Source organism: Aotus nancymaae, unplaced genomic scaffold, assembly GCF_030222135.1.
Source record: "Aotus nancymaae isolate 86718 unplaced genomic scaffold, 86718_ANA_hifiasm-v0.15.2.pri h1tg000011l, whole genome shotgun sequence".
Lineage (NCBI taxonomy): Eukaryota > Metazoa > Chordata > Mammalia > Primates > Aotidae > Aotus > Aotus nancymaae.
This window is the reverse complement of record NW_026988422.1, coordinates 49,055,809-49,082,777: the sequence shown is the minus strand read 5'-3', so window position 1 is coordinate 49,082,777 and position 26,969 is coordinate 49,055,809. Positions and strand designations below refer to the sequence as shown.

The 26,969-nt window shown below is 44.9% G+C and overlaps 1 protein-coding gene and 2 pseudogenes across 1 annotated transcript in view; all 3 read right to left on the bottom strand.

Moving 5' to 3' along the window:
- Positions 1-12,943, bottom strand: part of FUT8 (fucosyltransferase 8) — a 486,032-nt gene extending 473,089 nt beyond the window's left edge. The window contains exon 1 of the mRNA XM_064374947.1: positions 12,855-12,943. The gene's annotated coding sequence lies outside the window, so the exon portion shown is untranslated. The remainder of the gene's footprint in view (positions 1-12,854) is intronic.
- On the bottom strand, positions 1,335-13,792 carry LOC105707182 (polypyrimidine tract-binding protein 1-like; annotated as a pseudogene).
- Positions 3,081-4,126, bottom strand: LOC105707160 (heterogeneous nuclear ribonucleoproteins C1/C2-like; annotated as a pseudogene).
- Positions 13,793-26,969: the final 13,177 nt, after the last annotated feature.

Genomic DNA, 26,969 nt, shown 5'->3' with positions numbered 1-26,969 from the left:
GCTTTCCAGGATGGGTGTTGAGGTGTAGGAGGTGGGAGCGGGTGACTGGGTGTGAAAACAAAGCAAAAAGGAATAGGCAACTCCTACCAGGCTGGCTGGAGGGGAAGTGGTCTTTGGTCGGCCTGCCAGTCTTTGCAGAAGTCCTTTTATTCGCTGCTTTTGCCTTCTCTTTGTTTTGGGTCCTTTGATTTCAGGAAGCTACGGTTCTTTTGCAGTTTACTTTTTAATAGTTCTAGAGGAAGAGGCTAGACTGGATTTTAAAATAAAACAGTAACAGCATTGGGTTATTTAAGTAGAAGGGAAAGAAGTATTTCCCTCCAGGCCACATTCTGGAGGGCAAGATGTGGTCATACAGCAGTTCTCAAAGTTTTTTGTCTCAGGACCCCTTTATAGACTCTTAAAATGCATGTAGGTTAGTGGCAGAAATTTTAAAATGTTTGTCAATTTTAAAATCACGATTAAAAAAAACCATTACATGTTAATATAAATTACTTTTTTTCTTTTTTGAGACAGAGTCTCACTCTGTCACCCAGGCTAGAGTACAGTGGTGCCAACTTGGCTCACTGCAAACTCTGCCTCCTGGGTTCAAACAATTCTCCTGCCTCAGCCTCCTGGGTAGCTGGGATTACAGGCGCCTGCCGCTGCGCCTGGCTAATTTTTGTATTTTTTTAGTAGAGACGGGGTTTCACCATCTTGGCCAGGCTGGTCTCGAACTCCTGACCTCATGATCCACCTGCCTCGGCCTTCCAAAGTGCTGGGATTATAAGCAGGAACCATCTTGCCCGGCGTAAATAACATCTTTCTATTTTTATTTTATTTTTAGCAAGGTGAACTAGATTTAAGTTTTTTAAAAAACAGGTAAACTGATTTCTCTTTAAAAAAAAATAAAATCGGGCTGGGTGCAGTGGCTCACGCCTGTAATCCCAGCACTCTGGGAGGCTGAGGTGGGTGGATCACTTAAGGTCAGGGGTTTGAGACCAGCCTGACCAACACAGAGAAACTCCCTCTCTACTAAAAATACAAAAATTAGCCCAGTGTGGTGGCACACGCCTGTAATCCCAGCTACTTGGGAGGCTGAGGCAGGAGAATCACTTGAACCCAGGAGGCAGAGGTTGCAGTTAGTTGAGATCATGCCATTACACTCGAGCCTGGGCAACAAGAGCGAAACTCCATCTCAATATAAATTAATTAATTAATTAATTAATTAATTAATTTAAAAAAACAAAATAAAATCTCTGGTCTGTTAAGGTCATTTCAGCTGCTTTTTAAAGTGGCTTTTTTCTGGAATGATGGAAGTTGTCGCCAGGGGCCTGGGCGTGAGGGGTCCTGTGCCCCTAGATGGTGGACTTGGAGAAGGAGACCTGCAGGTGGTGATCCTCCCCGAGGTTGTGGTTGTGCAGGTTAATAAGGGCCTGGACTGCCTCCTCCACAGAGCCCATCTGGATCAGCGCCATCTTGAGGTCCCTCTAGAAGAACCTGAATCCTTCAATGCCGCCCCCATTGCTGGAGAAGAGGACCCTGAGATCTTACTCGGCTATCGAGGGTGGGATGTTGGAGGGAGGGGTGCAGGGTGGCCGAGTGTGGGAATATGTTCTGGAAGTTCCTGGAGCCTGGCCTCTTGAAGTGGTGCAGGGGTGAGTGGCCAATGTCCTTGGTCAGGCCCTGGTCCTCCTGGCCCTCGCCAGGCAGCAGCAGTCCCGGTGCTTCAAGAGTGTGTTGGGGATGGGCTTCCCGTGCAGCTTGTGCTGGTTCAGGTGGCTCATGGCCAGCTGGGCCTGGCTGCCGTCCACCATCTGCACCAGGGCGTTCTCCTTCTTACTGAACAGGATCTGACCGGGCGCGGTGGCTCGCGTCTATAATCCCAGCACTTTGGGAGGCCGAGGCGGGCGGATCACAAGGTCTAGAGACTGAGACCATCCTGGTCAACATGGGCAACATGGTGAAACCCTGTCTCAATTTAAAAATAAATAAATAAAGAGGAAAAAAAAAACAGGATCTTCACGTGCTGCACATTGCCATAGACTCCGAAAAGAATAATGACTCTCTCTGGGTTGAGGTTGCTGACCAGCAAAGGCAGAATTTCCTGCCCCTGCCTGGCCGGAGATGGCAATCCAGTGCTGCTGCTGAGAGGATAGCCAGGGGTCCAGGAGCCGCCACTGAGGGGATGGCCAGGGAGGCCAGGGTTCTGTGGACGTTGGGAAGGGAAAGGCCGAAGGCCGCCACCGTGGTCTGGACAGCGAGGGCTGGCTGTCCCGGAGGGCAGGTCAGGGTGTGTAGTCACGGTTTGGTTGTGTGGTCGTTGTCGTACTTGAGTTGAGGCTGCTGAGCTTGGAGAAGCGTGGGAGATGTTCTGCCCGTCCAGCCTCAGCTTGGTGTGCTGGGCGCTCACGGGGTCCACGTACTGCAGCAGGGCCTGGAATGGGTTGTTCTTGGAGAAGGTGATGTTCTTCAACACTGTGCTGAACTTGGAGAAAATCTGGTGCAACACATCCAGGGTCACAGGGTAGAAAGGGTTCTCCACGATGATCCTGAGTACCGGGCAAGGTCATTGCCATCCCTGTGTCCACGGCCGCCGTCGAGGCAGCCAAGCCAGGTTCCCCGACTGGACCGAGTTCGCGGCCTAGAGCCGCCCAGGCCCGCGCCTGGTTGGGAGAGCGGTCGGTCTTCAGCTCCCTGTGGTTGGAGAACTGGATGTAGATGGACTGGCCGCGCAGCACAGGCGTCACCCAGGTGTAGTAGTTCACCATGGTGTTGGCAGCCTCCTTCCTCCATGTTCATCTCCATGAAGGCCTGGTTTTTCCCCTTCAGCATCAGGAGACTGGGGACCTTCCCAAAGGGCAGCCCCAGGGAGATGACCTCCCCTTCGGTGACGTCGATGGGGAGCTTCCAGATGTGGAGTACTCAGGAGGGGCTGGTGTTTCTGCTGTCACTTTTGAACTTCTTTTGTTGTTGTTGTTTTTTAACCATACATTCTTTTTATTGTTAAGTCATAAAGGGGTATCAAAAGCTAAAATTACAGGGTAAGACTTAAAACTATTAGGAGCGTCAAAGGAAGTGAAAATGGGACTAGGCACAGGGAAACATGAATTAATGAACATGGGAAGGGCAAGGATGGGGAGAACAGTGAGCATGTGCTGAAGATACTAGGGGAGAGGATCTGGTGAAAAATTTGATCTTAGACAAGCGCCTAGGTAAAGAAATAATGGGATAAGATTTCTAAACCCCACTATGTGCTTTAAGACTCATCCTCGCCTTTGGCACTGTCTCTGTTATCCTCTCTTTCCTCAGCCTCTTTTTCATCATCCTTGATCAACTCCAGCTGGTCAGCCCCCATCTTCATTATCATCATCATCATCCGGTAGTTCCCCTCCTCAACAGAGTCATCTGCACCCCCCAGACGAGTCTTTCTTCACAGAGCTGCTGCTCTGCTCCTCTCCTTATTCTTCACCTCTGCCACTTGTTTGCTCTACTATCTATCATTCTTCACCTCTACTGCTTGTTTGCTCTGTTCCTTTTCAGTTTTTTCCAGGTTTTCCAGGAGAGAATCCACTTTTTGTTTTATCTGGGTCAACTCCTTCTTAATGGCCTGAAGGTCATCTCCTTTCAACTTTCCAGACTTGGAAGATCCCCACTGTCCACTCTTAGAATTGAAGCCACTTTTGCCCCCTCATGAGGTGTTTCCTGATACACGCTGATGTTTTGAGGGCACTACAGCCCGAGCAATAGGAGGAGGAGGAGGTACATGTGCTGTAACTGTACATCCTACATAATAATCCCGTTGAAAATCATAGTCCAAGTCAAAAGAGGAGCCGTACATCTCCGCTGCAGATGGTTTCACACCTGCTTTTCCTCAGTTCACTTTTGGCTCTGCAGCCAGGTTAATATCTAAAGCCTGGCCGGCAATCATTCTGCCATCCTCTCCTGCTACAGCAGCCAGGGCATTTCTCTCATTAACATACTGAACGAAGGCAAAGCCCTTATGAACAGAGCAGCCCACAATTTTGCCACACTTGGAAAAGACTGCCTACACATCAGATTTCTTGGCCACAGGAGTGCTGAGATTCCCAATGAACACACAGGAGTTCATGGAGTGAGGCTCTGTCTTGTTGGTTACGTTGCTGGCTATTGTGTTTGATGACAAGGTTTCTCACAAAGCCAAAAATGTAGCTGAAGATCAAAAAAATCTCACTCAAGCAAAGTTCCACTAACTTAGATATTTCAAGTGTTTTGTAACCAGGAGCAGGAAGGGAGAAGAGATTCAATTCTGAGTCTCCTACTTCTGGGTTCTACGTGGAGAAGCCGACTGCTGCTCGAGGTCGGCAACGCGGCCACAACTTGTCTCTTCCCACTTTTGAATTTCTTGCTGTCATTTCCATTTGCTGCAGAGGCCGAGTTGCTGCTCATGATAAATGGTCCGTTAGTGACACAAGTAGAAAAAAGCTTGTCAGATCCCCACTTTGTACCAACTGCTATACCTGGGACAATGCACCCACAGCATGGCACACAGAGCACACCGGCGGGCGACAGGGTGGAGGCGCCAGAATATTTTAGTTTTTTGAGATGGAGTCTTCCTCTGACACCCAGGCTGGAGTGCAGGGCTGCCATCTCGGCTCACTGCAACCTCTGCCTCTGGGGTTCAAGTGATTCTCCTGCCTCAGCCTCCTGAGTAGCTGGGATTACAGGTGTGAGCCACTGCCTGGCCCATATTTCTATGTTTAAAAAATCATATCTCCCAAACAAAATTTTCAGCAAGAAAAATGACATTGTTTTACATGTTTGAAAAAGGTGTTGTTTTACACTGTGAAATATTTTGAAATTTTTAAAATGTGTACATTAACGGAAGATAAATGGATTCTCAAATATTTACTTTTGCATTCAGTGTATTGCAATATGTTGTCTTGGTCAAAGTGTGTGAAGAAAATCCAGCTTCACACAGATACGTAGCTGGAAAAGGGAAGAGTGCTTAATAGTCCTCTTAGATAATTGTGGATATTCTATTTTGATGATGTCTTAAAGGTTAGCTGCAATGTGAAATATGAAACTCTGTCAATGAACTTTTTGTATTGTTACATTAAAATCAATTGGTTCGTTGTGCACTTAGAATGGATCTTTTACCCATGCATGATTTTGTAATACAATGCATTCATTGGTCATTGGAAAACATTTGTCTTTGAATTATGTAGGTATTTTAAATGTTGACATATTTTATTTTTATCAGGAAAAAATTACACTTGTTAATATCACCAACATATTTCATTAAAAATCCTTGTGTATTGAGAAGCTGTCAAGCTCCACAGTGGTAAACAAAAGTTTTTCCAAATTCTAATTTTTGCTTGAAAGCTCAAATTTTATCATCAGCAACAAATACTATCAGTTGTTTTGCCTGAAGTGACAGGCTCCCTTTGTTCATTTTTAAGAAAATGTCTGCCAAACAGTCTGAAATAGCATTCTTTGTCATTTGTTCTTTCAACCAAAAAAAAAAAAAAAAAGATGCTCCATGAAAAAAGTGCCTTGTTCAACTTACAACTCAAATAATCGCCTAAGTGTTTTTCCTAGAGATAACTATCATAGTTGGAACACAGCAGAAGTACTTTATGCATACTTCTCATTTTTTACCGTGTTTCAGTCTGTTGTGTGTTTTCATAACAGAATATCACAGATTGGATAATTTATAAAGAAAAGAAATGTATTTTTTACAGTTCTGGAGGCTGAGAAGTTAAGGGCCCGCATCTGGGGAGGGCCTTCTTGTTATGTCATCCCATGGCAGAAGGCAGAAGGGTGAGAGAGCTGCATGTGCAAGAGAAGAAAGAAGGCCGAGTTCCTCCTTTTCATCAGGAACACACTCCTGCGATAAATAACCCACTCCTGCCATAATGGCATGAATCCATTGATGAGGGCAGAGCCCTCATGACCATAGGCACCTCGGCCAAGTCCCACTTCTCAACACTGTTGCAATGGGGATTAACTCAAGAACTTTGCGGGGGACACACTAAAAGCATAGCATACAGATTATTTTGAAAATTGTCAATATTTAACAGAATTAATTTTTTAAGTAGAGGCAGGGTCTTGAACTCCTGGCCTCAAGTGATCCTGTGACCTCGGCTGAGGCCTCCCAAAGTGCTAGGATTACAGGGGTGAGCCAAGGCACCCAGCCTAAGGGCATTTGTTTAAGTGAAACTGACATTTGTTTTTCCTGCAAGTGTGTGACAGTGATGACTAGTACAGTTGGATGCTCAGGCTTTGGTTCATGCTAAAATGCCAGTAGTTTTACCCACCATTGGTGCAAATTGTCAACACAGTGAAAAAGGCAAAAAACATCATATTATTATTATGAAAGTAGTTTTGGCTTCAGGAATACCTCAGTAGAATGGCAAGAACCCTCAGGGGTTTACGGATCACCCTTTGAGAACAGCTGGTGTAGTGGATGCTACAAATGACTAAATGTCAGCGACTTCTTACCCCTGCTTTGCCTCAGGCTAGCTCTGTCTTGTGTGAGCCATTTCACCCAAGTGTCTTGGTTTTCTTATTTTTGACATAAGCTGGTTGGATTAAATGATCTCTATTACCCCATTGTCACCTAAGGAACACTGTGGGGCATGGAACAGTCTTTATCATTGACTTCTTAGCATCATTATTTTTCCTGCTTTTCTCTAATATGGCTTGTTCTGTTGTGTTGTCGGATAAATAGGGACATAGTCTCTTCTTATCCCTTTACAAAAGGGAGGGCAACAGGCTCTCCTGTAGAGTGGGTGCTCTATTGTAGAGAATGAGCTGAATTATCCATCTCTACTGTACTGGGGAGGAGCTTTGACATCCGGGTACGCTATTTGAGCACGGTGTCTTTGGTTCCAAACTGTTCCCCAGGGTAAGGGCACTTCAGTTAATGTGTGTGTGGTGGGGAGTTCTTTGTCATGAAATTCAGGCAGGAAAATAGGGGCCATGCTATAATAACAAGAGAAATATGCATTTTTCATGAAAAGTAAAGAAGACCAGACTGGAGGGTTTTCTGAAGAAATCTACATTATTTGGTGGTGGTGATGTACATTTGCCTTCAGATGGAAGGAAGCCGGCGATCTCCTGCTTCTACTCCTGGAGCCCCGTTCATGTGTCAGAATTTGCCTCTTCCCCCTACAGAGCCAGCAAAAGCCTGAGCTAAGGGAAAATGCAGTGATCTCAGCTGATGCCCGAAGAGACAGAATTTGTGAGGCCCAAGAAGAAGGGACTGCAGGGCTGAGGCTGCGTTATCCTAAGGGAAGTGGTATGCCAGGGTGCCTGACAAGGGCCATATTTAAGAGAGGATTGCAGAGAAAAGGAGAACATTCACATAAGATATCACACAAAAGGCAGCACAGAAACACAGCATCACCTTTATGAATTTTATAAAAAACGAAATGTAGCTAAACAAAGGTACTTCTCGTTTCCTCCACCTTTGTAAAGCTTTAGAAAAAGTACTTGAACCCTTCAATAGAAGAGTGCCATTTGGTCTGAAGAAGAGAGGTGAGTCAATATGGCAGAAGCTCTTGAAGGCAACCTCCACTTAACCAAATCATCCGGTTAGCAGATGCTCCCCGTTGCCTCTATAGAACCGCTAATGCGCACGGCGTGCTAGATACCCAGCTAGTAGAGGTACTTCTGCTCCCATGAATTGAGCTAAATGCTCACCAGAGGTCAGGGCTATTTGTTCCCAACCCACATCTGCCCATTGTACTTGCAATTCTGATTGTGCTATCCAATTATCATGAAAACCAAAGAAATATGAGTGCAAAAAGAGAGTTTTTGTTCCTATGAAAACTGGAGTTGTATGCTTTGGAAAGATTTGATAAAAACAAGTTACACACAAAAGTTGCTGTTGAATTAGTGTGGGAAAGACATGTGGTGAAGACTAGCAAAAAAAAATCATAAATATTTTCGGGTAATTCTCGATAATGTGGGGTAAGACTCGGATTGCCTTGTGTGTTTAAGTTCTCATTCTACTCTAAAGAAACCCAAACCGGAATGTATGGTAGATTCCAGTAGAAGGTAAGCTCTGTGAGTGCAGGGACTTCGTGTTGTTCACTATTGTGTCCTTATCACCTAGATCGTGTCTGGCACATAGTAGGAACACAATACATATTTGTAGAATAAATAAACTCTAGATACAGTTAATGCAAGAAAGATAAGGCAGAACTCTAATTAATAGATACCTGCTCCAAGAAAATGCCTTGATCCTACCTTTAAAGAAATGGTACCTAAACTTATCCTGATGTGCTTTAAGTTAAAATTGAAAGTTTAAGGTATGCTTTTACCATTTTTCATGGTTCCCCTTTTAGACATCTTTATTTAGTGCACCATCTACTGCCCTGAGTACATTGGACAGCGGGGCTTAGCTTGTATTCAGAAGTGGGAACGGCATCTTGGTTATCTAACAGGCACTGCCCACCCCACAGTGGATTTCCAGACCAGCAGAGGACTACCCAGATCATAAGCCTTAATGCAGACTCCTCTGATCTCCCCTCTCCAGAAGGTAACTAGAAAAACCTGCTCCAGCGCAGAAAAGAAGAGACCTGATAGGAGGCAGGTTGCATCTTTAGATGGAGATTGGTCCAGTATATGCAGGCAGGACGGAAAGGCCATCCCTTTGAACCTTCTCTGACCCAGTAAGCTATAGTGGGGATGTGTGCAGGTAACAAGTGCCTCTTCCACTTCATACTGTGTTTGAGATTCTTCTTATTTGGATGCAGAGGATCTGAGCTTAAACTTTTATGTACAATTAGCCCTTGAACAACATAGGTTTGAACTACACAGTCCACTTATACGTAAATTTTTGTTTGCCTCTGCCACCCCAGAGACAAGAAGACCAAACCCTCCACCACACCTGACTAAATTTTCTAATTTTAGTAGAGATGGGGTTTCACCATGTTGGCCAGGCTGGTCTCAAAAACTCTTCAGGTGATCTGCTCACCTCGGCCACCCAAAGTGTTGGGATTACAGGCATGAGCCACCGCGTCCAGCCATTTTTTAAAAAAATTTTTATTTTTGTAAAGATGGAGACTCACTATGTTGCCCAGGCTGGCCTCAAACTCCTGGCTGCAAGTGATTCTCCTGCCTTGGCCTCCCAAAGTGCTGTGATTACAGGTGTGAGCCACCGTGCAAGGCCTATAATTAATAATTAATAACATTTTCTTTCCTCTAGCTTACTTTATTGTAAGACTACAGTATATAAGACATATAGAATATGTGTTAATTGGTTGTTTATAATATTGGTAAGGTTTCCAGTCAACAGCGGGCCATTAGTAGTTAAGTTTTGGGGGGTTTAAAGTTATATGTGAGTTGTTTATTGCACAGAAGTTGGTGCCCTGGTCCCTGTGTTATTCAAGGGTCAACTATTAATGTATTAACCTTGCAACCTTGAACTAATTAGCACACTTCTCCAAGCCAGAGCTTCCTATCTGGTGGGCAGGGAGTGGATTACAGGTATGATAAGATATTGATCCTCTCAAGGCAAGGTCTAGGGCAACTAGAACCTCTGGGTTCATTACCTCTGGTGCAAGCAGCCTCACACTTTTTCCATAGTGAGAAATGTGTGTGTGTGTGTGTGTGTGTGCATATATATGTTTTTTCAATTTCCTGTGTGTATCATATTGTGGAACAGGTTATGAACAATAAGAGCTGCAGCATTAGCTCCTCAGCTAATAATGGCCATTCTGCCTTTGTGAACAGGTTGTTGAGTGGATCATGAGATACAGGTGTGAAATGCTGTGAAAACTGTGGGAGTTATAAAGCAGGAGGTCTCATGACAAACCAAGTACCTGGTGTTATCTAGCAGCACAGGAGAGTTTGATTCCATTTCTCTAGGCATAGTTTCTTCCCCAGATTCTTGAATTAGTGGAAAAACAAGGTTGGGGGCAGAGGGAGTCAGCATATGGTAATCAAAACATTATCCTTACTTCTAGAGGTAACTCTGATATTAGCATTATCTATAGGCAAGCGAGTGTCCTAACACTATACCCCAATGTCAGGCCAATTTTCCCAGCCAGTCATGGGCAACTCTAGCTATTCCTGTCCTGCAGAGGAAAACGTCTGTACAGAGCAGAAAGCATACTCCCTGTGGGCAGAAAAGAGAAGTGGAGGGGATGGGTCCATGCATGTCAAGTTTCTTCTTCCACACTTGCCAGTTAGATACCTGATACCTCACTTATCTCTCCTGGGAGGGAGTGAGAGATGGGAGGGAACAGGGGCAGGAATGTTCCACTAACAGACTAGTGGGTGGAATTCTTCACACAGAAGAATGCACATCAGTTGCACCTGATTGAGATTTGGAAGGAGGCTGTGGTCTGTGTTGTCTGCTGTTTCCTTGCAATATGGGCACAGGGTTCTGCAGGTGTCATCCTGGAGTCACACTTGCTGTGGTGGCTTCCTGGTCCCTCCAGCTTTTTTTTTTTTTTTTTTTTTTTTGAGACAGAGTTTCACTCTTGTTGCCCAGGCTGGAGTGCAATGGCATGATCTCGGCTCACTGCAACCTCCACCTCCACCCAGGTCATTTTTGTATTTTTAGTAGAGACAGGGTTTCACCATATTGGCCAGACTGGTCTCAAACTCCTGAACTTGTGATCCACCTGCCTTGGCTTCTCAAAGTGCTGGGATTACAGGCATGAGCCACCGCACCTGGCCCCTCCAGCTTCTTGATGGGGACACAGGTAGCAGCTTCTCTAGCAGACATTTCTGCTATGTTCTGCTGGTTATTGCTGTAGACAACCTAGGACCGACTCCTTTAGCCTACCAGTGAATTTTTAAGCACCTAATTTCCTTAATTAAATCCTTTTCTTCTTAGAGTGCTCAAGTGGTGGCTATTATCTGAAATATAACAGCGATGGCGGAGCATTTTATCAGTATTAGCGTTTCCTGGAAACCTTCTCTTTTCCTGTCCCCCACCCCCTTCCTGCATCGGTTCTTTTCATTTCTTATTGACCAGCTTTGGGTCACATACCTATACCTAAAACCATCACTGACCAAGGGATCACACTCATCATCAAATAACCAGTGTGGAATGGTGAGCATCCCAGCTTTTCAGACTTATATTTTCTCATCTAGCAGCTTAGGTTCTGCTTATTATTTTGGGACCCCATGCCTAGGTCTTAGAGAGAATCTTCAATATTTAAAAGCCAATCTTCCTTCAAGCTACCTCTCCAGATTCCTGGGTTCTTCTCTAATTATAATCGAAACTAGCACTCTTCTATAACACAATAAATATCTGTTGAATAATAACAATTGGGATATCTGTTATTATGAACAACACAATAAATATCTGTTGAGTGGATTTAACTTTGGAGTCTGGCAGTTTCAGAGGCAGCCCTGGGTTACTACTGATGGAGAGTAGACCACAAAGCCATTACGCCTCAGCTACAGGCTGCTCAAGTCCATGCCTTGGAATGGCAGCAGGAAGGTCATTGCCAGACCCTTGTCTCCAACTCATTACCTGAAAAAGAACAAAGACTTCTAGATGCCCTTGAAGAAAGAAGAGTGCCATGTTCCCTGCAGTCACCTAGGCTTGCTTTCTGGAGTAATCAGGCCTCGCCTCCTTCAACAGTCTGACACAGTGATGATATTTTTTAAGGATTGTAGTGGTTTGAGTTAAATTACCTTTCGTCTTGGAGCTTCAGATAAAATCAGTGTGTACTGAGTATCTGCTTCATGCAAAGAATGCACGGGCTATAGAGTACACATCTTGTTTCTTATCCCCAAGTGGCTTATCATCTCATGGAGCAGGGGGCTTGTATAAACAATGCTTTTTCTTATTTGTTTTTCACTACTCAGGTCATTAAAGGAATATCTAAAATTCATATTTCTGATTCATTTGAATGTGTGCATATGGGGAGATAGGACTTTTACTTCAGTGCATAAAAACTTTATACTGCAATCTGTTTTTTGAGGGTGGGGAGACACAGTCTCACTCTGTTGCACCAGCCGGAGTGCAGTGGAATAATCACGGCTCACTGCAACCTCTGCCACCTGGGCTCAAACAATCCTCCTGCCTCAGCCTCTTGAGTAGCTGGGACTACAGGCGCATGGCACCATGCGGGCCCAGCTAATTTTCTTGTAGAGATGAGGTCTCACTGTTGCCCAGGCTGGTCTCAAACATTTGGACTCAAGCAATCCTCCCACTTCAGCCTCCCAAAGTGCTGCTATTACAGGCGTGAGCTACCACACTCAACCTACAATCTTTTAAGTCTTTTTCTGGAAACTGAAAGAGATTTACTGGTCATGGCCCTTTTAGGAACCTCTCTGCCTGGAAGAAAAGGACTATGGTTTTTTTGTTGTTGTTGTTTTGGGGTTTTTTTTTTTTTTTTTAAGACAGAGTCTACTTCTGTCACCCAGGCTGGAGTGCAATGGCACAATCTCGGCTCATTGCAATCTCCGCCTCCTGGATTCAAGCAATTCTGCTGTCTCAGCCTCCTGAGTAGTTGGATTATAGGCACGTACCACCAAGCCCAGCTAATTTTTGTATCGGCTAATTTTTGTATTTTCAGTAGAGACAAGGTTACATCATGTTGGTCAGGCTGGTCTTGAACTCCTGACCTTGTGATCCAGCCACCTGGGCCTCCTAAAGTGCTGGGATTACAAGCATGAGCCACCATGCCTGGCTTATGACTTTTTTTTTTAGTCATTTTTTTTTTTTTAGTAGCTAACCCAGCTGAACTGTAAAGTCATACAGTCAGGGAGTTGATGATGTCACTCACTTGTGTATCTGCAGTTGCCAAGCCCATTTTTGTTAGATGCCTGTCAAATGCTAACAGATCTAGGGAAGAGTGAAGGAAGCGGCGCCGCAGTCCAAGAGAAAATACTCAATGTATTTTAAGTGAAGGATGCTCATCTACCTTGATCAGGGATCTCTCCTTGCCACACCCTTTCAGCCATGCTCAGCCGCTGCGCCTGTTTCTACAGCATTAGCAGCTTCTGCAAACACCTCCAGCCTATGAAAATTAATTCCTGTAAAAACAAGACAAAAAGGCAATTTGAAGGAGAAACAGGACCTTCAAAATTCTTTTAGTCAGCATAAGATTTTTTTGAAGAAAGAATATCACTGTATTTATTTTCCTACTGGGAGTTTTTCTTTTTTTTCTTTTTCAGCTTTTATTTCAGATCAGGTACACGTGCAGGTTTGGTACCTGGGTAGACTGCATGATGCTGAGGTTTGGGGTATGAACAGGTAATTTTCCTATAGCTTCAACATTTTCTCAAAATGAAAAAAACACCAAAAAATCCCAGCCAGGTGGTGGTGGCTCACACCTATTATCCCAGTGGTTTGGGAGGCCAGGGTGGGAGGACCACTTGAGCCCAGGGATTCAAGGCCAGCATGGGCAACATAGTGAGCCTTACCTTTACGAAAAATAAAGTCAGCCAAGCATAATGGTGCCTACCTGTAGACTCAGCTACTCAAGAGGCTGAGGTGGGAGGATTACTTGAGCTAGGGAGGTCAAGGCTGCAGTGAGCCATGATTAAACTCCAGACTGAGCAACAGAGTGAGGCCCTGTCTTAAAAAAAACAAATGTTTGCATTTCTGAATGGCCAGCGTCTCCTTGGATCTGCAGCTAGGCTCACCACATTCCAGCCTTAACACAATCTTCTGTGTAGTTTTAGCCTTCTTCCAGAAAATCAGTTTTGTCTGCCCACCATAGCCACTCTGCTTCCCATCACAGTGCGTCTTCCCCTGGGCATAGGGGTAATCCTTGCCCTTATACTGGGGCACTTTGTAAGGCTGATGCTTGCCACACTTCTTACAGAAAGCTCTTCTGGCTTTAGGCGCACTGACCATCTTTGCAGTAGAGCTATCTACACAATGAAAACAGGAAGTTTGGGGTAATTCTTGCTTCACCTGGCTCTTGCCTAACAGGAAAGGGAGAAATCAATACTTTCGTTTTAAAGGCATTTCATCTGATAAGCTCTCAGCCCAAGGCATGACAATTAATTTCTGTAGATAATAAAACCTCTCAGGGTCAATGAGGAGACATCCTTAATATCTAAGTGTGTGATTCATGCAGCATAGAATGAACAGTGTCTAAAAACATTTATTATGGGCCAAATTGTGTCCCCATAAAATTCGTACGTTGAAATCCTAACATGCATTACCTCAGAATGTAACTATATTTGGAGATAAGTTCTTTAAAGGCATAACTAAGTGAAAATGAGTTCTTTTTCTTTTTTCTTTTCTTTTTTTTTTTTTTTTTGAGACAGAGTCTCACTCTGTCACCAGGCTGGAGTTCAGTGGCACGATCTTGGCTCACTGCAACCTCTGCCTCCTGGGTTTAAGTGATTCTTCTGCCTCAGCCTCCCAAGTAGCTGGAACTACAGGTGTGTGCCACCACACCTGGCTAATTTTTGTATTTTTAGTAGAGACAGGGGCTTTACCATATTGATCAGGTTGGTCTCGAACTCCTGACCCCGTGATCTACCTGCCTCAGCCTCTCAAAGTTCTGGGATTACAGGCATGAGCCACTGCAACCGGCCAAAAATGAGTTCTTTAGAGTGGGCCCAAATACAGTATGATTGGTATCCTTATAAGAAGAGGAAATTTGGACAGAGAGAGAGACAACAGGCATGTCCGAAGGCACGGATTAAAGACCCGTGGGGTCCCAGTGAGAATGAGGCCATCTGCACGCAAGGAGAGGCCTCAGAACAAACCAAACCTGACCACGCTTTGAGCTTGGACTTTTAGCCTCCAGAACTGTGAGTGAATACATTTCTGTTGTCTAAGCCCCCTCGTCTGCGGTATTTTGTTATGGCACCCCTAGCAAACTCATTCCACATTTGTTACAGAATTCTTCATTGTCGTATTACCACAAAGATGTGTTTGTGCAGTGCACTCGCTGTACTTACTGGGCGCTGTGTAATTGAGATTACAGAATAAAGCACAACTGACTGATAACACAAGGGATCAGGTTTTGCTAAAGGGCAGTTGGCAAGACTTCATGAAGTCTCGGGAAATTGTATACTCCTTCACACCTGGAGCTAATTTTTTAACCCCAAAAATGACTCCTTTAAATGTTTCTATCTATCTGTTCACTCCCATATCCTCTTCTCTCCCCACTTCGCCACCCTTCCACTTTCCCCATCACCCAGTCCACACACACACAGACACACACAGACACACACACACCTGCCAACACGTCCATGTGCCCTTGAGCAGGCCCTATATCCATTTCTGCCTCTGCCTAATAAAAAATAAAATAGCTGCTGTATTCTGTTTTGGTTTGTTTTCCTAAAGCTTTATGCAGATTCCTGCAACCAAAAGTTCAAGTTTGAAAACCTGTTTGTGAGGGTGAGATTTTCTACCTGACTTCAAATCAGTCAGGGAAGATGGGTTCAGCAAACCAAGCAGTCACCCTGAGGTATCAGGAAAAGTTTTTATTAGGGGAGGAAAACTACCCTGGTTGGGAATCCACCGTGTCTACAGGGCGAAGAGGCACGGTGGATGCAGCTCTGGTGAGGACTACATATCAGATAGGAGCAGAGAGAGAGAGTCTCCTGAGCCTGGGGGTCCAGAAAAGTCCCGGGTTAGGGTCTACAGCAGTCTATCTCCCACCTGGGGTGCCATGATGTCAGCTCCCTCATATATGGAAGTAGATTAGGCTCTGGGAGACCTAGAGTAAGTCATTGAACTCCGGATCTGAACTGTAAAAAGTTCAACTTCCTGAACGATAAAATAAGATTAGACTAGATCAGTCACTTGAAGTTTTTTTTTTTTTTTACTGTGAAAAGAACTTTACTTGAGCAGAAGTTCATACTAAAAACAAACACACATCAGGCTGGCCTAGCTCAGGGGCGGGGACAATGGGCAGAGAGCCTCACCTGCTCTCACCTTGCCTGTCACTCCTCCTCCTCTAGCAGTAACCGAGAATTCTCAGTGGATCCCCTTGGCTGAAACCCAGGGTGAAAATCACCAGATTTGATTATTTCTAAGATCTGGGCAACGATGGGCTTTGGGGGAAGCGGTACTAATTTATAGTGTCTGCCGATTTCAGTGGTATAAATACTACCACCATGGCTAAATTCAAGCTTACCAAAAACATCACTAAACGCAGAGTTGTCCATGGAATTGCATATCATATTGTAAAGTAATTATAAAGTAATAGGATTTCTTTTTCTTTGTTTTTTGTTTTTTTAAGACCGAGTCTCACTCTGTCACCCAGGCTGGAGTGCAGTGGCGATAGCTTGACTCACTCCAAACTCCACCTCCCAGGTTCAAGTGATTCTCCTGCCTCAGCCTCCCGAATAGATGGGACTACAAGCACCCACCACCACACCTGGCTACGTCTGCATTTTTAGTAGAGGCAGGATTTTGCCATGTTGCCTGGGCTGGTCTCAAACCCCTGACCTCAAGTGATCCACCCACCTCAGCCTCCCAAAGTGCTAGGATTACAGGCATCAGCCACTGTGCCTGACTGAAATAATGAGTTTTGAATATTTATTACCTTTTTTTTAATATGGTTTATTTGATTGTAAGTTTATATAGTTCAATTTTTTTAGAATGGCTGTGTTTAACAATCAGCTTACAAAATTCCTGAAAATTTAGCAATCAGTTCTTGCAAACTGGTATCCCGGATACCACTCACTATCAAGGACCTTTTTAGCTCCAACCTTCTAAATGTTTATACTGAGGCATAAGCCATTTGAAGCCGAGAAGGGCCAAGTGGGAATAATCCTAGAGATTTTGCGAGTGTGCTGAGGAGGAAAAAAAAAACAAAATAAAACACGTTTTCAACGTAGCATCCAACACAAAGAAGAGAACTTGGCAAAAAACAGGTGCCCAGTCAGTGAATGACACGATGTCTCAATGAGGCAATGGCTCAACCCTCACTCAGTAGGCTCTGTACTTTGAGTTATTTTTTTCAGTTAATACTAGAGTAGGTTTATACCCATCCAGCCACATTCTGTCATCCAGCCTTCCAGTGGGCCAGGGAGCACCAACTGTGCTGATACTTGTGGCAAAAAGCTATCAGCAATGCACAAGTTAGTGTGTGAACTAACTGTACAGAGGCTGCAACAAGGACTTCATCCAATGACTCAAGCTGATCCCAGTGGATAACTCAGCCAGGCCAAGAGGCCCACATGGGCTCTAGCCAGATCTCCAGGCCACGTGATCATCTGCCATGGGTGGGTATGATCTTACCGTGTCTTGTCACTCCTCCTGGCTACTATCTTCCTTCTGGTAGGATCAGTGTTTAATTCATATTTCAGTGCTTCCATTCTTCCCAGAGTTTTTGAAAATAGCATGGGTGTTCACTAACCAAGTAGCTAAGAGCATGGATTCTGAGCCAGACTCTGGGACCAAAAATTCTAGTTCTATTACTTACGAGCTGTGTAACCTTGGGCAAGCTGCTTAACTTCTCTTGCCTTAACTTCTCTTGGGTCTCAATTTCATCCCCTATAAAATATGACTAATAAAAGTACCTACTTCACAGCAATATTGGGAAGATTAAATGAGTTTTATATATACCGAGTACTTAGAACAATGTCTGACACATAGAATATGCTATTTAAATGTCAGCTATTATATTATTACATAATATATATTATTATTATGCAATAGAAGAATTAATGCAGGTATCCAAATGCATGGGGAAAAAGAGCCTGAATGGTTGTGTAATGGTATGCTTCTGGAAAACAAGGCCAAGTATGGATTTATAATAGGTATAATACAAAAATAGCAGTAACTTTGGCTGTATATCTGAAATATAATTACTGGATTTTTAAAATGCATTTTACAAGCATTATTTTACTAACTCCTCATAAAAATCCTAATAAGAAGGAACTACTATTCTCTGTATTACACAAATAAGAAAAGTGAGGCTTGCGGACGTAACTGTTATGACCTAAAAGTTTGTGTCTTCCCCAGATTCACATGTTAAACTCTAATCCCCAAAACAATGGTATTTAGAAAAGGGACCGTTGGGAGGTAAGTAGGTCCTGAGAGCAGAGCCCTTGGGAATGAGATTAGTGCTGTCATAAAGAGACCCCAGGATGGTTGCAGTAGTTCATGCCTGTAATCTCATCACTTTGGGAGACAGAGGCAAGAGGATCGCTTGAGCCCAAGAGTTTGAGAACAGCCTGGGCAACATAAGGAGTCCCCGTCTCTACACAGACTTTAAAAATTAGCCAGGCGTAGTGGCATGTACTTGTGGTCCCAGCTTTTTGGGAGGCTGAGGTGGGAGGATTGCTTGAGCCCAGGAGGTTGAAGCTGCAGTGAGCTATGATCATGCCACTGCACTTAGGCTGGATGACAGAGCAAGACCCTGCCTCAAACAAACAAAAAAGGGACCCCAGAGAGATTCCCTCACACCTTCCACAACGTGAGGATGCAGTGAGAAGGTAGCTGGCCGGGAACCAGGAAGCAAGCCCTCACCAGACACCAAATTTGTTGGCACCTTGATCTTGAACTTCCCAGCCACCAGAACCATGAAAATAAATTTCTGTTGTTTCTAAGCTACCCAGTGTACTTTCTCAACATCACATAGTCAATGACTCAAATACATATCCTATTGACTCCAGCACTTGAGCTCTTAACTACTAGACTATACAGCTATATCCACAGCCCCAGCAGCCAGCTCCTGGCCGCCAGCCCACCTGTCATCTCTCCTCTCCACCTACCTCCAGGTCCATCCAAGACTTACCTCTTTTCTGAAGATTTCTCAGATTTCCCCTTGGTAGGAAGCTCCCAGCTCTTCCATATACTGTGTGCCCCCCTCTCCTGTCTGTGAGTATGTTACCTTAGACTCCCTTTGTCTATGTCACACAGAGGCTCTTTCTTTCTCCCCTTTGAGAAATAAAGTTTTTCCAAGTTAGAGGTGTTGTTTCTCTTTTGTTTCTATCTTTGTGGCACCAAAACATTCCAGTAGTAGTGATCGTTACCAATTGCTGGGCACCAAGTGCTTTACATGCATTATTTTCCTTAATTCTTACAATAATCCTATTCTCCTATTAGGCAGACACAATTTCTGTCCCCATTTTCCAGATGAGGAAACTGAGGCTAGAAGAGGTTCAATGACTTGCAACAGCTAGCTGAGGATCAGAGCTAGGATTTAAACCCAGGTCTGTTTAATCTCAAGTGCACATTCTTAATCACATCTGTTTTTAATCGTGTTTGATGCTTAAATATACACTGGAGAGGGAATGAGTCTTAGCCTCTACCAAACCTCCCAGAGCCATAAAGGCCTTGCAAAAAAAAAAAAAAAGTGAGAAAAAAGGATGTTTGGACACTTTGCAAGACCTGGGTTTAATTCATGACCAGGCTAAGACACTACCCTCAAGCCCCATGACACTGTCAATCCCTGCATAAACCTGCCCTGTGTATTGTTCAGAGTTCTCCAGAGACCCCAAGTGTTGCGTGCACTCAAGACTGCTAGCCCAAGTGTCAGAGATTTTAAAGTGAGAATAATGGGAAATTCAGCTGAGTAGAACCAAGCCCTATTCTAACCAAGCACCTTCAACTTCTCACAGTCACCTGGGCACAGTGGTGAAGAGCGGAGGGTAGAGAGCTGATGTTAGTTAAGAAACGTGCAAGCTATTTGCACAGAAGAGAGGACACAGCCTCTACCTTCAGGGTGCCTCCTGTCTGCTCAAGGATGCTCAACCCCTTTAAGATTGTCTACAAAGCAACTCACTAGTGAATGCAAATGTAGAATAGCAAAGGGCACAGAGAAGAGAGGCTGAGGGGGCGTGAAGTTAAAAGGAGTGCTTAGAATGCAGTAGAACCCTGCAGGGAAAGTTTCTAGACATGGCAACAACTAGATTTTACAAAAACTAAAAATAACTTTTCTTGGTACAAATGCAATATATGCCCATGACAAACAAATCAGAAAATACAGACAAGCAAAGAAAGGAAATAAAAAAATCCCCACCTACAATCTCACCCACCCAAAGACAACTTCTGTCCACACCCTCAACACCTTGACAACTAGAATTTGCAGGAAGGAATGTGCAGAGCTGGAGCATATGTAAGGGGTAGGGGGGTGTGTGTGTGTTTGTGTGTGTGTGGTGTCTGCATGCATCTGTGTGTCTGTGTCTATCTGTGGCTGGACAGGAGGGGGCATTTTTGCATTTTGGTTTATGCTTGGGAATAGTGATAATAAATTTATTTGAAGGGATCAAAAAGAAGAGAGTTGAAGAAAAGGAGGACTAATAGAAAATCCTCTCAGAATGGGAGAAATTTGAAGGAGGCAGTAGTACCAGGGAATTTAGCTGAATAGTGACACAAAATAATCAAAATAGGCTAGGTGTGGTGGCTCACACCTGTAATCCCAGCACTTTGGGAGGCTGAGGTGGGCAGATGACTTGAGGCCAGGAGTTAAAGACCAGCCTGGGCAACATGGTAAAACTCTGTCTCTACCAAAAATACAAAAATTAGCTGGGTGTGGTGGCAGGTACCTGTAATCCCAGCTACTTAGGAGTCTGAGGCAGGAGAATTTCTTGAACCCCGGAGGTGGAGGTTGCACTGAGCCAAGATCCCACCACTGCACTCCAGCCTGGGTGACAGAGTGACTCAGTCTCAAAAAAATAAAATAAAATAATCATAATAGCAGTAACAGTTAGCCTTTTTGAGTGCTTACCATAGATAAGACATTGTGCTAAGTACTTTCTATCTTTTATTTCAATCCTCACAACTATTCCATGAAGTAGATACTCTTATCCCTATTTTACAGAGGATAAGAGCTTTGCTCAAACTCACATAGTAAGTGGAAACACACTGATGCTTCTTATAGTCTGCTCTGTAGGCTATCTGCATCAGAATGCTCTAAGGTGTTTGTTACAAATGCAGTCTTTGGTTGTAACCTGAAGCATCTGATTCAGCGAGTCTAGGTGTGGCCAAGGGCATTTGGTCCTAATCTTGTTATAGGACCAACAAGTTTGTGTGCTTGCCGTACAGTAACATGCCAGTACACTAAGACAGCAGGGTTTGCAGCAGAGAACAAGTTTGACGATCACAGTGCTCTGAGCAAGGAAGTGGGAAGGAGACTCTCAAATACATCTCTCCAAGGAGCAAACAAAGGAAACTCTCAAATACATCTCTCCAAGGAGTTTTGAGGTGAGATTTTTAAGGAGATTGTGAAGTACCAAGAGGCTGGAAAATTAGGGTCATTGATTGGTCAGGACAAAGGGGATAAAATCATCAGAAGGTAGAAACAACATTCTTTACTGAGTCAGCTCCTGTGGGGTCCTTCAGATGAGCTGGTATCAATAGTCTCACGGGAATGCAAGACCTGAAAGAATATCTCACATGGAAAACATAATGTTTCATAATGCCTAAGGTGTTATCTCTATAGCTGTTTAGGGAACCTATTGCCTAGGGTCTACGTGATTCTAAGACAACAGGCAAACAAGTATGTGGAAGCAGGTCAGGAGCAAGCTGAACTAATGACTACTGCTGAGTATGCTGCAAGCCTGGCTTATTTTCATTTCTCCCCTCCCTTCTTCTCTGATTAATTTTATAAAGTTTGTAGGGATGGTTTCAACCTGAAGTGTCTAATTCAGCAAGTCTAGGTAGGGGCAAAGGCATTTGTAACTTTTTTATTTTATTTTATTTTATTGAGATGGAGTTTTGCTCTTGTTGCCCAGGCTGGAGTGCAATGGCACAATCTCGGCTCACTGCAACCTCTGCCTCCCGGGTTCAAGCAATTCTCCTGCCTCAGCCTCCCAAGTAGTTGGGATTACAGGCACCCGCCACCATGCCCTGCTAATTTTTTGTGTTTAGTGGAGGCAAGGTTTCATCATGTTGGCCAGGCTAGACTCAAACTCCTTACCTCAGATGATTCACCTGCCTTGGCCTCCCAAAATACTAGGATTACAGGTGTGAGCCACCACGCCTAGTCAACATTTGTAACTTTAATAGCTCTCCAGTGATGTTCTGTCCATCCAAGTTTGAGGGCCACTGATCTTGGATGATGGAAGGACGAACTGGCATAAGGAGTCATCAGAGGTCAGGAGGAGCTACGCCTCTGGTCATAGACCCTTGGCCTGGACTTTTCTGACCTTAATTATGCTGAACTTTGACACTTTAGCCTCCACAGGCCCTTTTGCAGTTGGGGGACTTGCCTTTGGGTGGAGATTGCTTGGTGCCTCTTTCATTTGGCTCTCTCACAACTGCTCTTAGATGCTTGAATACAAGAGAATAATTAAATAGGGTCACTAGTGCTTGGTCAGCAGCTAGTCAGGTGTGCCCCTCACTGGCAACAGTGAGGCCAGTAGGGGCAGGTGCAGGCCCTGGGGTCTGGAAGGAGACTGGAGCTGCCAATCTGAGATGGGCGTGGGGATGGAACCTGGGTGGACTGGAGTAAAACCTGGTTTGCGCTGAGAGTCCAAATCATGGAGGAATGACCAGGAGCAAGGTCAAGGATGAGAAACTTGGAGGTGTGGATCATGGAGTAAATAGAGCTGCTTTTGGGGTAACTGTGATGCCTTTCAACTAGAACATATCCCAGTATGCCTCCAAAGTCCCAAGTGGGTTTTTTGTTGTTGTTGTTGTTTTGTTTTGTTTTTACAGAGTCTTGTTCGGTAGCCAGGCTGGAGTGCAGTGGTGAGATCTCAGCTCACTGCAACCTCCGCCTCCCTGGTTCTGGTTCAAGCAATTCCCCTGCCTCAGCCTCCTGAGTAGCTGGAACATTACGGGCGCACGCCACCACACCCGGCTAATTTTTTTTATATTTTAGAAGAGATGGGGTTTCACCACGTTGGTCAAGATGATCTCAATCTCTGGACCTCGTGATCCACCTGCCTCAGCCTCCCAAAGTGCTGGGATTACAGGCGTGAGCCACCGCGCCCGGCCAAGTCCCAAGTATTTTATCAGCACTTTTTTCAAGGTGGGCAGCTCCCCTCACTGTCTTCACTGCCCCACTCCACTGAAGACCGTGTAGCCAGCCTGTACCTAGTGGAGGGGCAGGGACAAGATCACTGCACTAGAATCCAGGGTATCATCTTAGTTGTGGCTCTGATTCTTCCTTCTAAAACGGCAGGTCATCTAACCTTGCTGACTCACAATTTCCATACCTGTGAAATGGGTACAGTCAAAGAATCTCATAAAGCTAAAGAAATAATGTATTCTGAATTATAAAGTGCTGTACACATGTAATGACCTGCAGCATGGTTGAGGATTTTAAGGCAGCCTCAGAATATAAGATTAATTAGTTATTAAACCAATCAAAACAATAGGAGACAAAAGACCCCAGACTTGTTTACTTGAAGATTATCTCCAGGCTGAACTGTTTTGGTCAGAAAGTCACAAATGAGCATGCTCGGAAGGCACCTGTAAACTGGGAAATTCCCAGGGCTTCTGAGTAACCCACAGTCCCATTTCCCTTAACCAGTGCTCTCAGGATGCCAATAAAAAACTGAGCAAGAGCCCAGCTCAAGATCTGAGGTCTGTGGACTCTACACACCCTTCATTGTCCTTGGATCTGACAGCCCAACATCCAGGAGAGAGTAGACATCTGCCGGAAGGACGAGGTATGCTGGCACCACAGGCAGCAGGAAGGACAGGTGTATCATTCAAAAGCACCATGAGGCAACCAGGATCAAGGGGCAGCACCAGAGATCAGGGTGATAAGGGAGGGCTGAGAGAAATAAGGAAGCTTGCTTGTCCCTCCTTATAGCTTCAGGTGACCTTAGCCAAGTCTCCTGGCCTCTCTCATCCTCTGGGCCCTTAACTGTGAGAGCAGGGAGTTGGTCTCAATGATTTCAAAGGTCCTTTCAGCTCTGGGTGGGAAGATACTATCTAAATCCAAGCTGCATGAACATCTGCTGTTCTTATTTACCTCTGAGCCAAGTCCAGAAGCCCAGGAGTCCCAGTGCCACCTGCAGGGCTGTGACAGATACAAGCTGCAGGGGACCACCAGGGCTGACTGGAGGGTGAGCTCCATGGAAGAGGCTGGGGTGGGCTGTCAGGGCCTCCTTCCTACAGAGCAACTCAAAGACTTTTCCCACGGGATCTCATTTGATCCTTCTCACTCCCTCGTGAGATTAGGAGGTATCATAGGCCTCCATGTGTGACCACAGGTACAGTGAGAAGGATTCTGGAAATGAAAAAGTATTTTTAAGGACACCCCAGGACTCGAGAGAGAAAAGAGGCAGCCAGGTCCCAAGGCTCTCAGGCTGCCAGGCAGGTTTTGGACGTTTGCAGGAAAGCTTCCCTAGCACTGCTCTGCTCCCAACTTCTTTCTCCTAGGCTCCTTGCCCCACTCTCATTGGCTGGCTGGCTGCCACTCAGCATGGAGTCAGCCCTCCTATTGTGCTCCCCTGTGCACCGCTGAGGCACCTGTGACAAGACAATTAAGATATTAATTTGTTTACTGTGTTTTTCCATTGCCGTCTTTTCCCAAGCAGGTCGGTTGGGTTTTTTGTTTTTTTCTTGCCTTACGAATCCTTGCAGGACGGAAAGCAGAGCTGCTTGAAGATAACAAATCTTCATGCCTTGGGGGTAAAAGCCCTGGCTCCTGATGAGATGATGCAGATACTCAGAGGGAGAAAAGAGGGAGGGGGACAGGGAAAGAAAGACAGAGGAGAGTCCTCAGAGAGCAGAAAGATAGAAAACCGCAACAATACAGAGAACGTCTCTCGCTGTAAAAATAGAGCCCATTCCAGAGCCCCCGGAAACATCCAGATCTCCGGGAACTTTTAGGCCTTGGGCATTGAGTCTCCAGTCTCACCAGCAATTCCTGGGCCCCATGTATGACTCAGCAACAGCAAAATCAACAAACCAGAAGGGATGTGAGGCATCAAAGGAAAACTTAGGGCAGACTACTGGCTGATGACTGGTGGGGAGGCCCCCACGCTTTTGTCCAATTAGACACGATATTCAGGGGAGAGGTTGCACTCCCAGAATGACAGATTAATAATCTGCCCACTGAACAGGACTTGGGGTTCAAGGTTAAATTTATTTTTATTTAAAAAAGAGGCCAGGTGCAGTGACTCACTCATGTAATCCCAGCACTTTAGGAGGCTGAGGGGGGCAGATCACCTGAGGTCAGGAGTTCAAGACCAGCTTGGGCAACATAGTGAAACCCTGTCTCTACTAAAAATACAAAAATTAGCCAGACATGGTGGCACACATCTACAGTTCCAACTACTTGTGAGGCTGAGGCAGAATTTCTTGAACCTGGGGGGCGAAGATTGCAGTGAGCCGAGATCATGCCATTGCACTCCAGCCTGGATGACAAAGCAAAACTCCGTCTCAAAAAAATAAATAAATAATAAAAAACAGAGAAATACAAACAAAAGTCAGAGAAATCCAATCTTCCTAGCTTAGCTGGGTTCTACTGTAAGAGTCTCTCCTGATATGTATAGAAGAATGAATGACCCCTTTGTCCTGGTCTCACCAGCCTGTGAATATACCAATTCTACCTCCTTAATACCCAAATATTATGAGCTCTAAGCTCCTACCAGTTAATGTAAGACATCTCGTCCCATACTCTGTTGGTTATGATGCCTTAGCCATAAGTAATAGAAAACACAGATTCAAACATGTAAGGAAATGTATGGTCTCACACTAGTCTAGAAGTAGTGGGTTCCAGCTGTGGTACAACGAGTGGCTCAAGGTGTCCTCAGGGAGCCCAGGAGCCTTCATTTCTCTGCTTTTCTCTCCTCAGGACACTGGCTTTTTCCTCCAGCTGGCTCCCTTTGTGGTAACACAATGCCTGCACCAGACACAATAACATGCAGAAAAAGAAAGCTTTCATGCTTTTTAGAAGCGTGGAAGCTTTTACCAGCAGTCTCCTGTAGAATCTTCTTTATGTACCATTGGCCAGAATTGGGTACATGCCCATTCTTTAGCTAGTCCCTGCCAAGGGGAATGGGATTATCATGGTTGATTTGAAAAGAAGCTAAAGAGCAACCTCAAAGAACATTTCAAAGTACTTCCACCTCCCAAATACAGCCTTGCTCACTGTGAGTCCACAGACACCTTCTCCCCCCATGGTTGAGTTAGGTTCCTTCTTCATTTATGTTGAATTCCCTCTTTTGGGACCTAGTATCCCCTTCTTATAGCCTGAAAGGCTCTCATGCTTATCAGTTTATGAATCACTATGTGAATGCAGCTCAAGATTTTTTCCCCAGGTCCGTCTCACAGTGGGTCCATTGGATCCCCAAAGCCATCCTGTGGTTATTTCCCCAGTTCCAGAATGCATAATTGAAACAGATACACTCGGCAGCTGGCAGAATCCCCACACTGGTTCCCTGACCTGTGGGGTGAGGGCTATCCTGGTGGGAAAGGCCAAGTGGAAGACACTAGAACTGCCTCTACCTAGGAAAAGAGTAAGTCATAAGCAATACTGACTTCCCGGAGGGACTGCAGAGAGGAAGGGGTGGCAATTCCTACCACATTCTTATTCCACTTGCCTATTTGGCTTGTGCAAAAGACAGATGGAGAATGACAGTGGATTACTATCAACTTAACCAGGTGATGACTCCCACTGCAGCTGCTGTACCAGATGTGATTTTATTGCAGTTGTGGTTTCATTTCAGATGTGGTTTCATTCAGTGAGATTTCTAGGGGTCCAGTGGTATGGGGCATGTCAAGATATCTCTTCTAAGGTGAAGGATACCTTGTTGCATCTGGCCCCTCCTACAACTGAAAAAGAGGCATAATGCCTAGTAGGCCTCAACGTGTTCCTCATTTGGGTGTGTAACTTTGCCCCATTTACCGAGTGACTTGAAAAGCTGCTGGTTTTGAGTGGAGTCTAGACCAGGAGAAGGCTCTGTAACAGGTCCAGGCTGCTATGCAGGCTGCTCTGCCACTTGGGCCATATGACCCAGCAGATTCTATGGTGCTTGAGGTATCAGTGGCAGACCGGGATCTGTCTGGAGCCTCGGGAAGATCCTTATGGGTGTATCACAGTGGAGGCCTTTAGGATTTTATAGCAAGTTCCTGCCATCATCCACAGATAACTACTGTCCTTTTGAGACAGCTCTTGGCCTATTACTGGGCCCCAGTAGAAACCGAATATTTG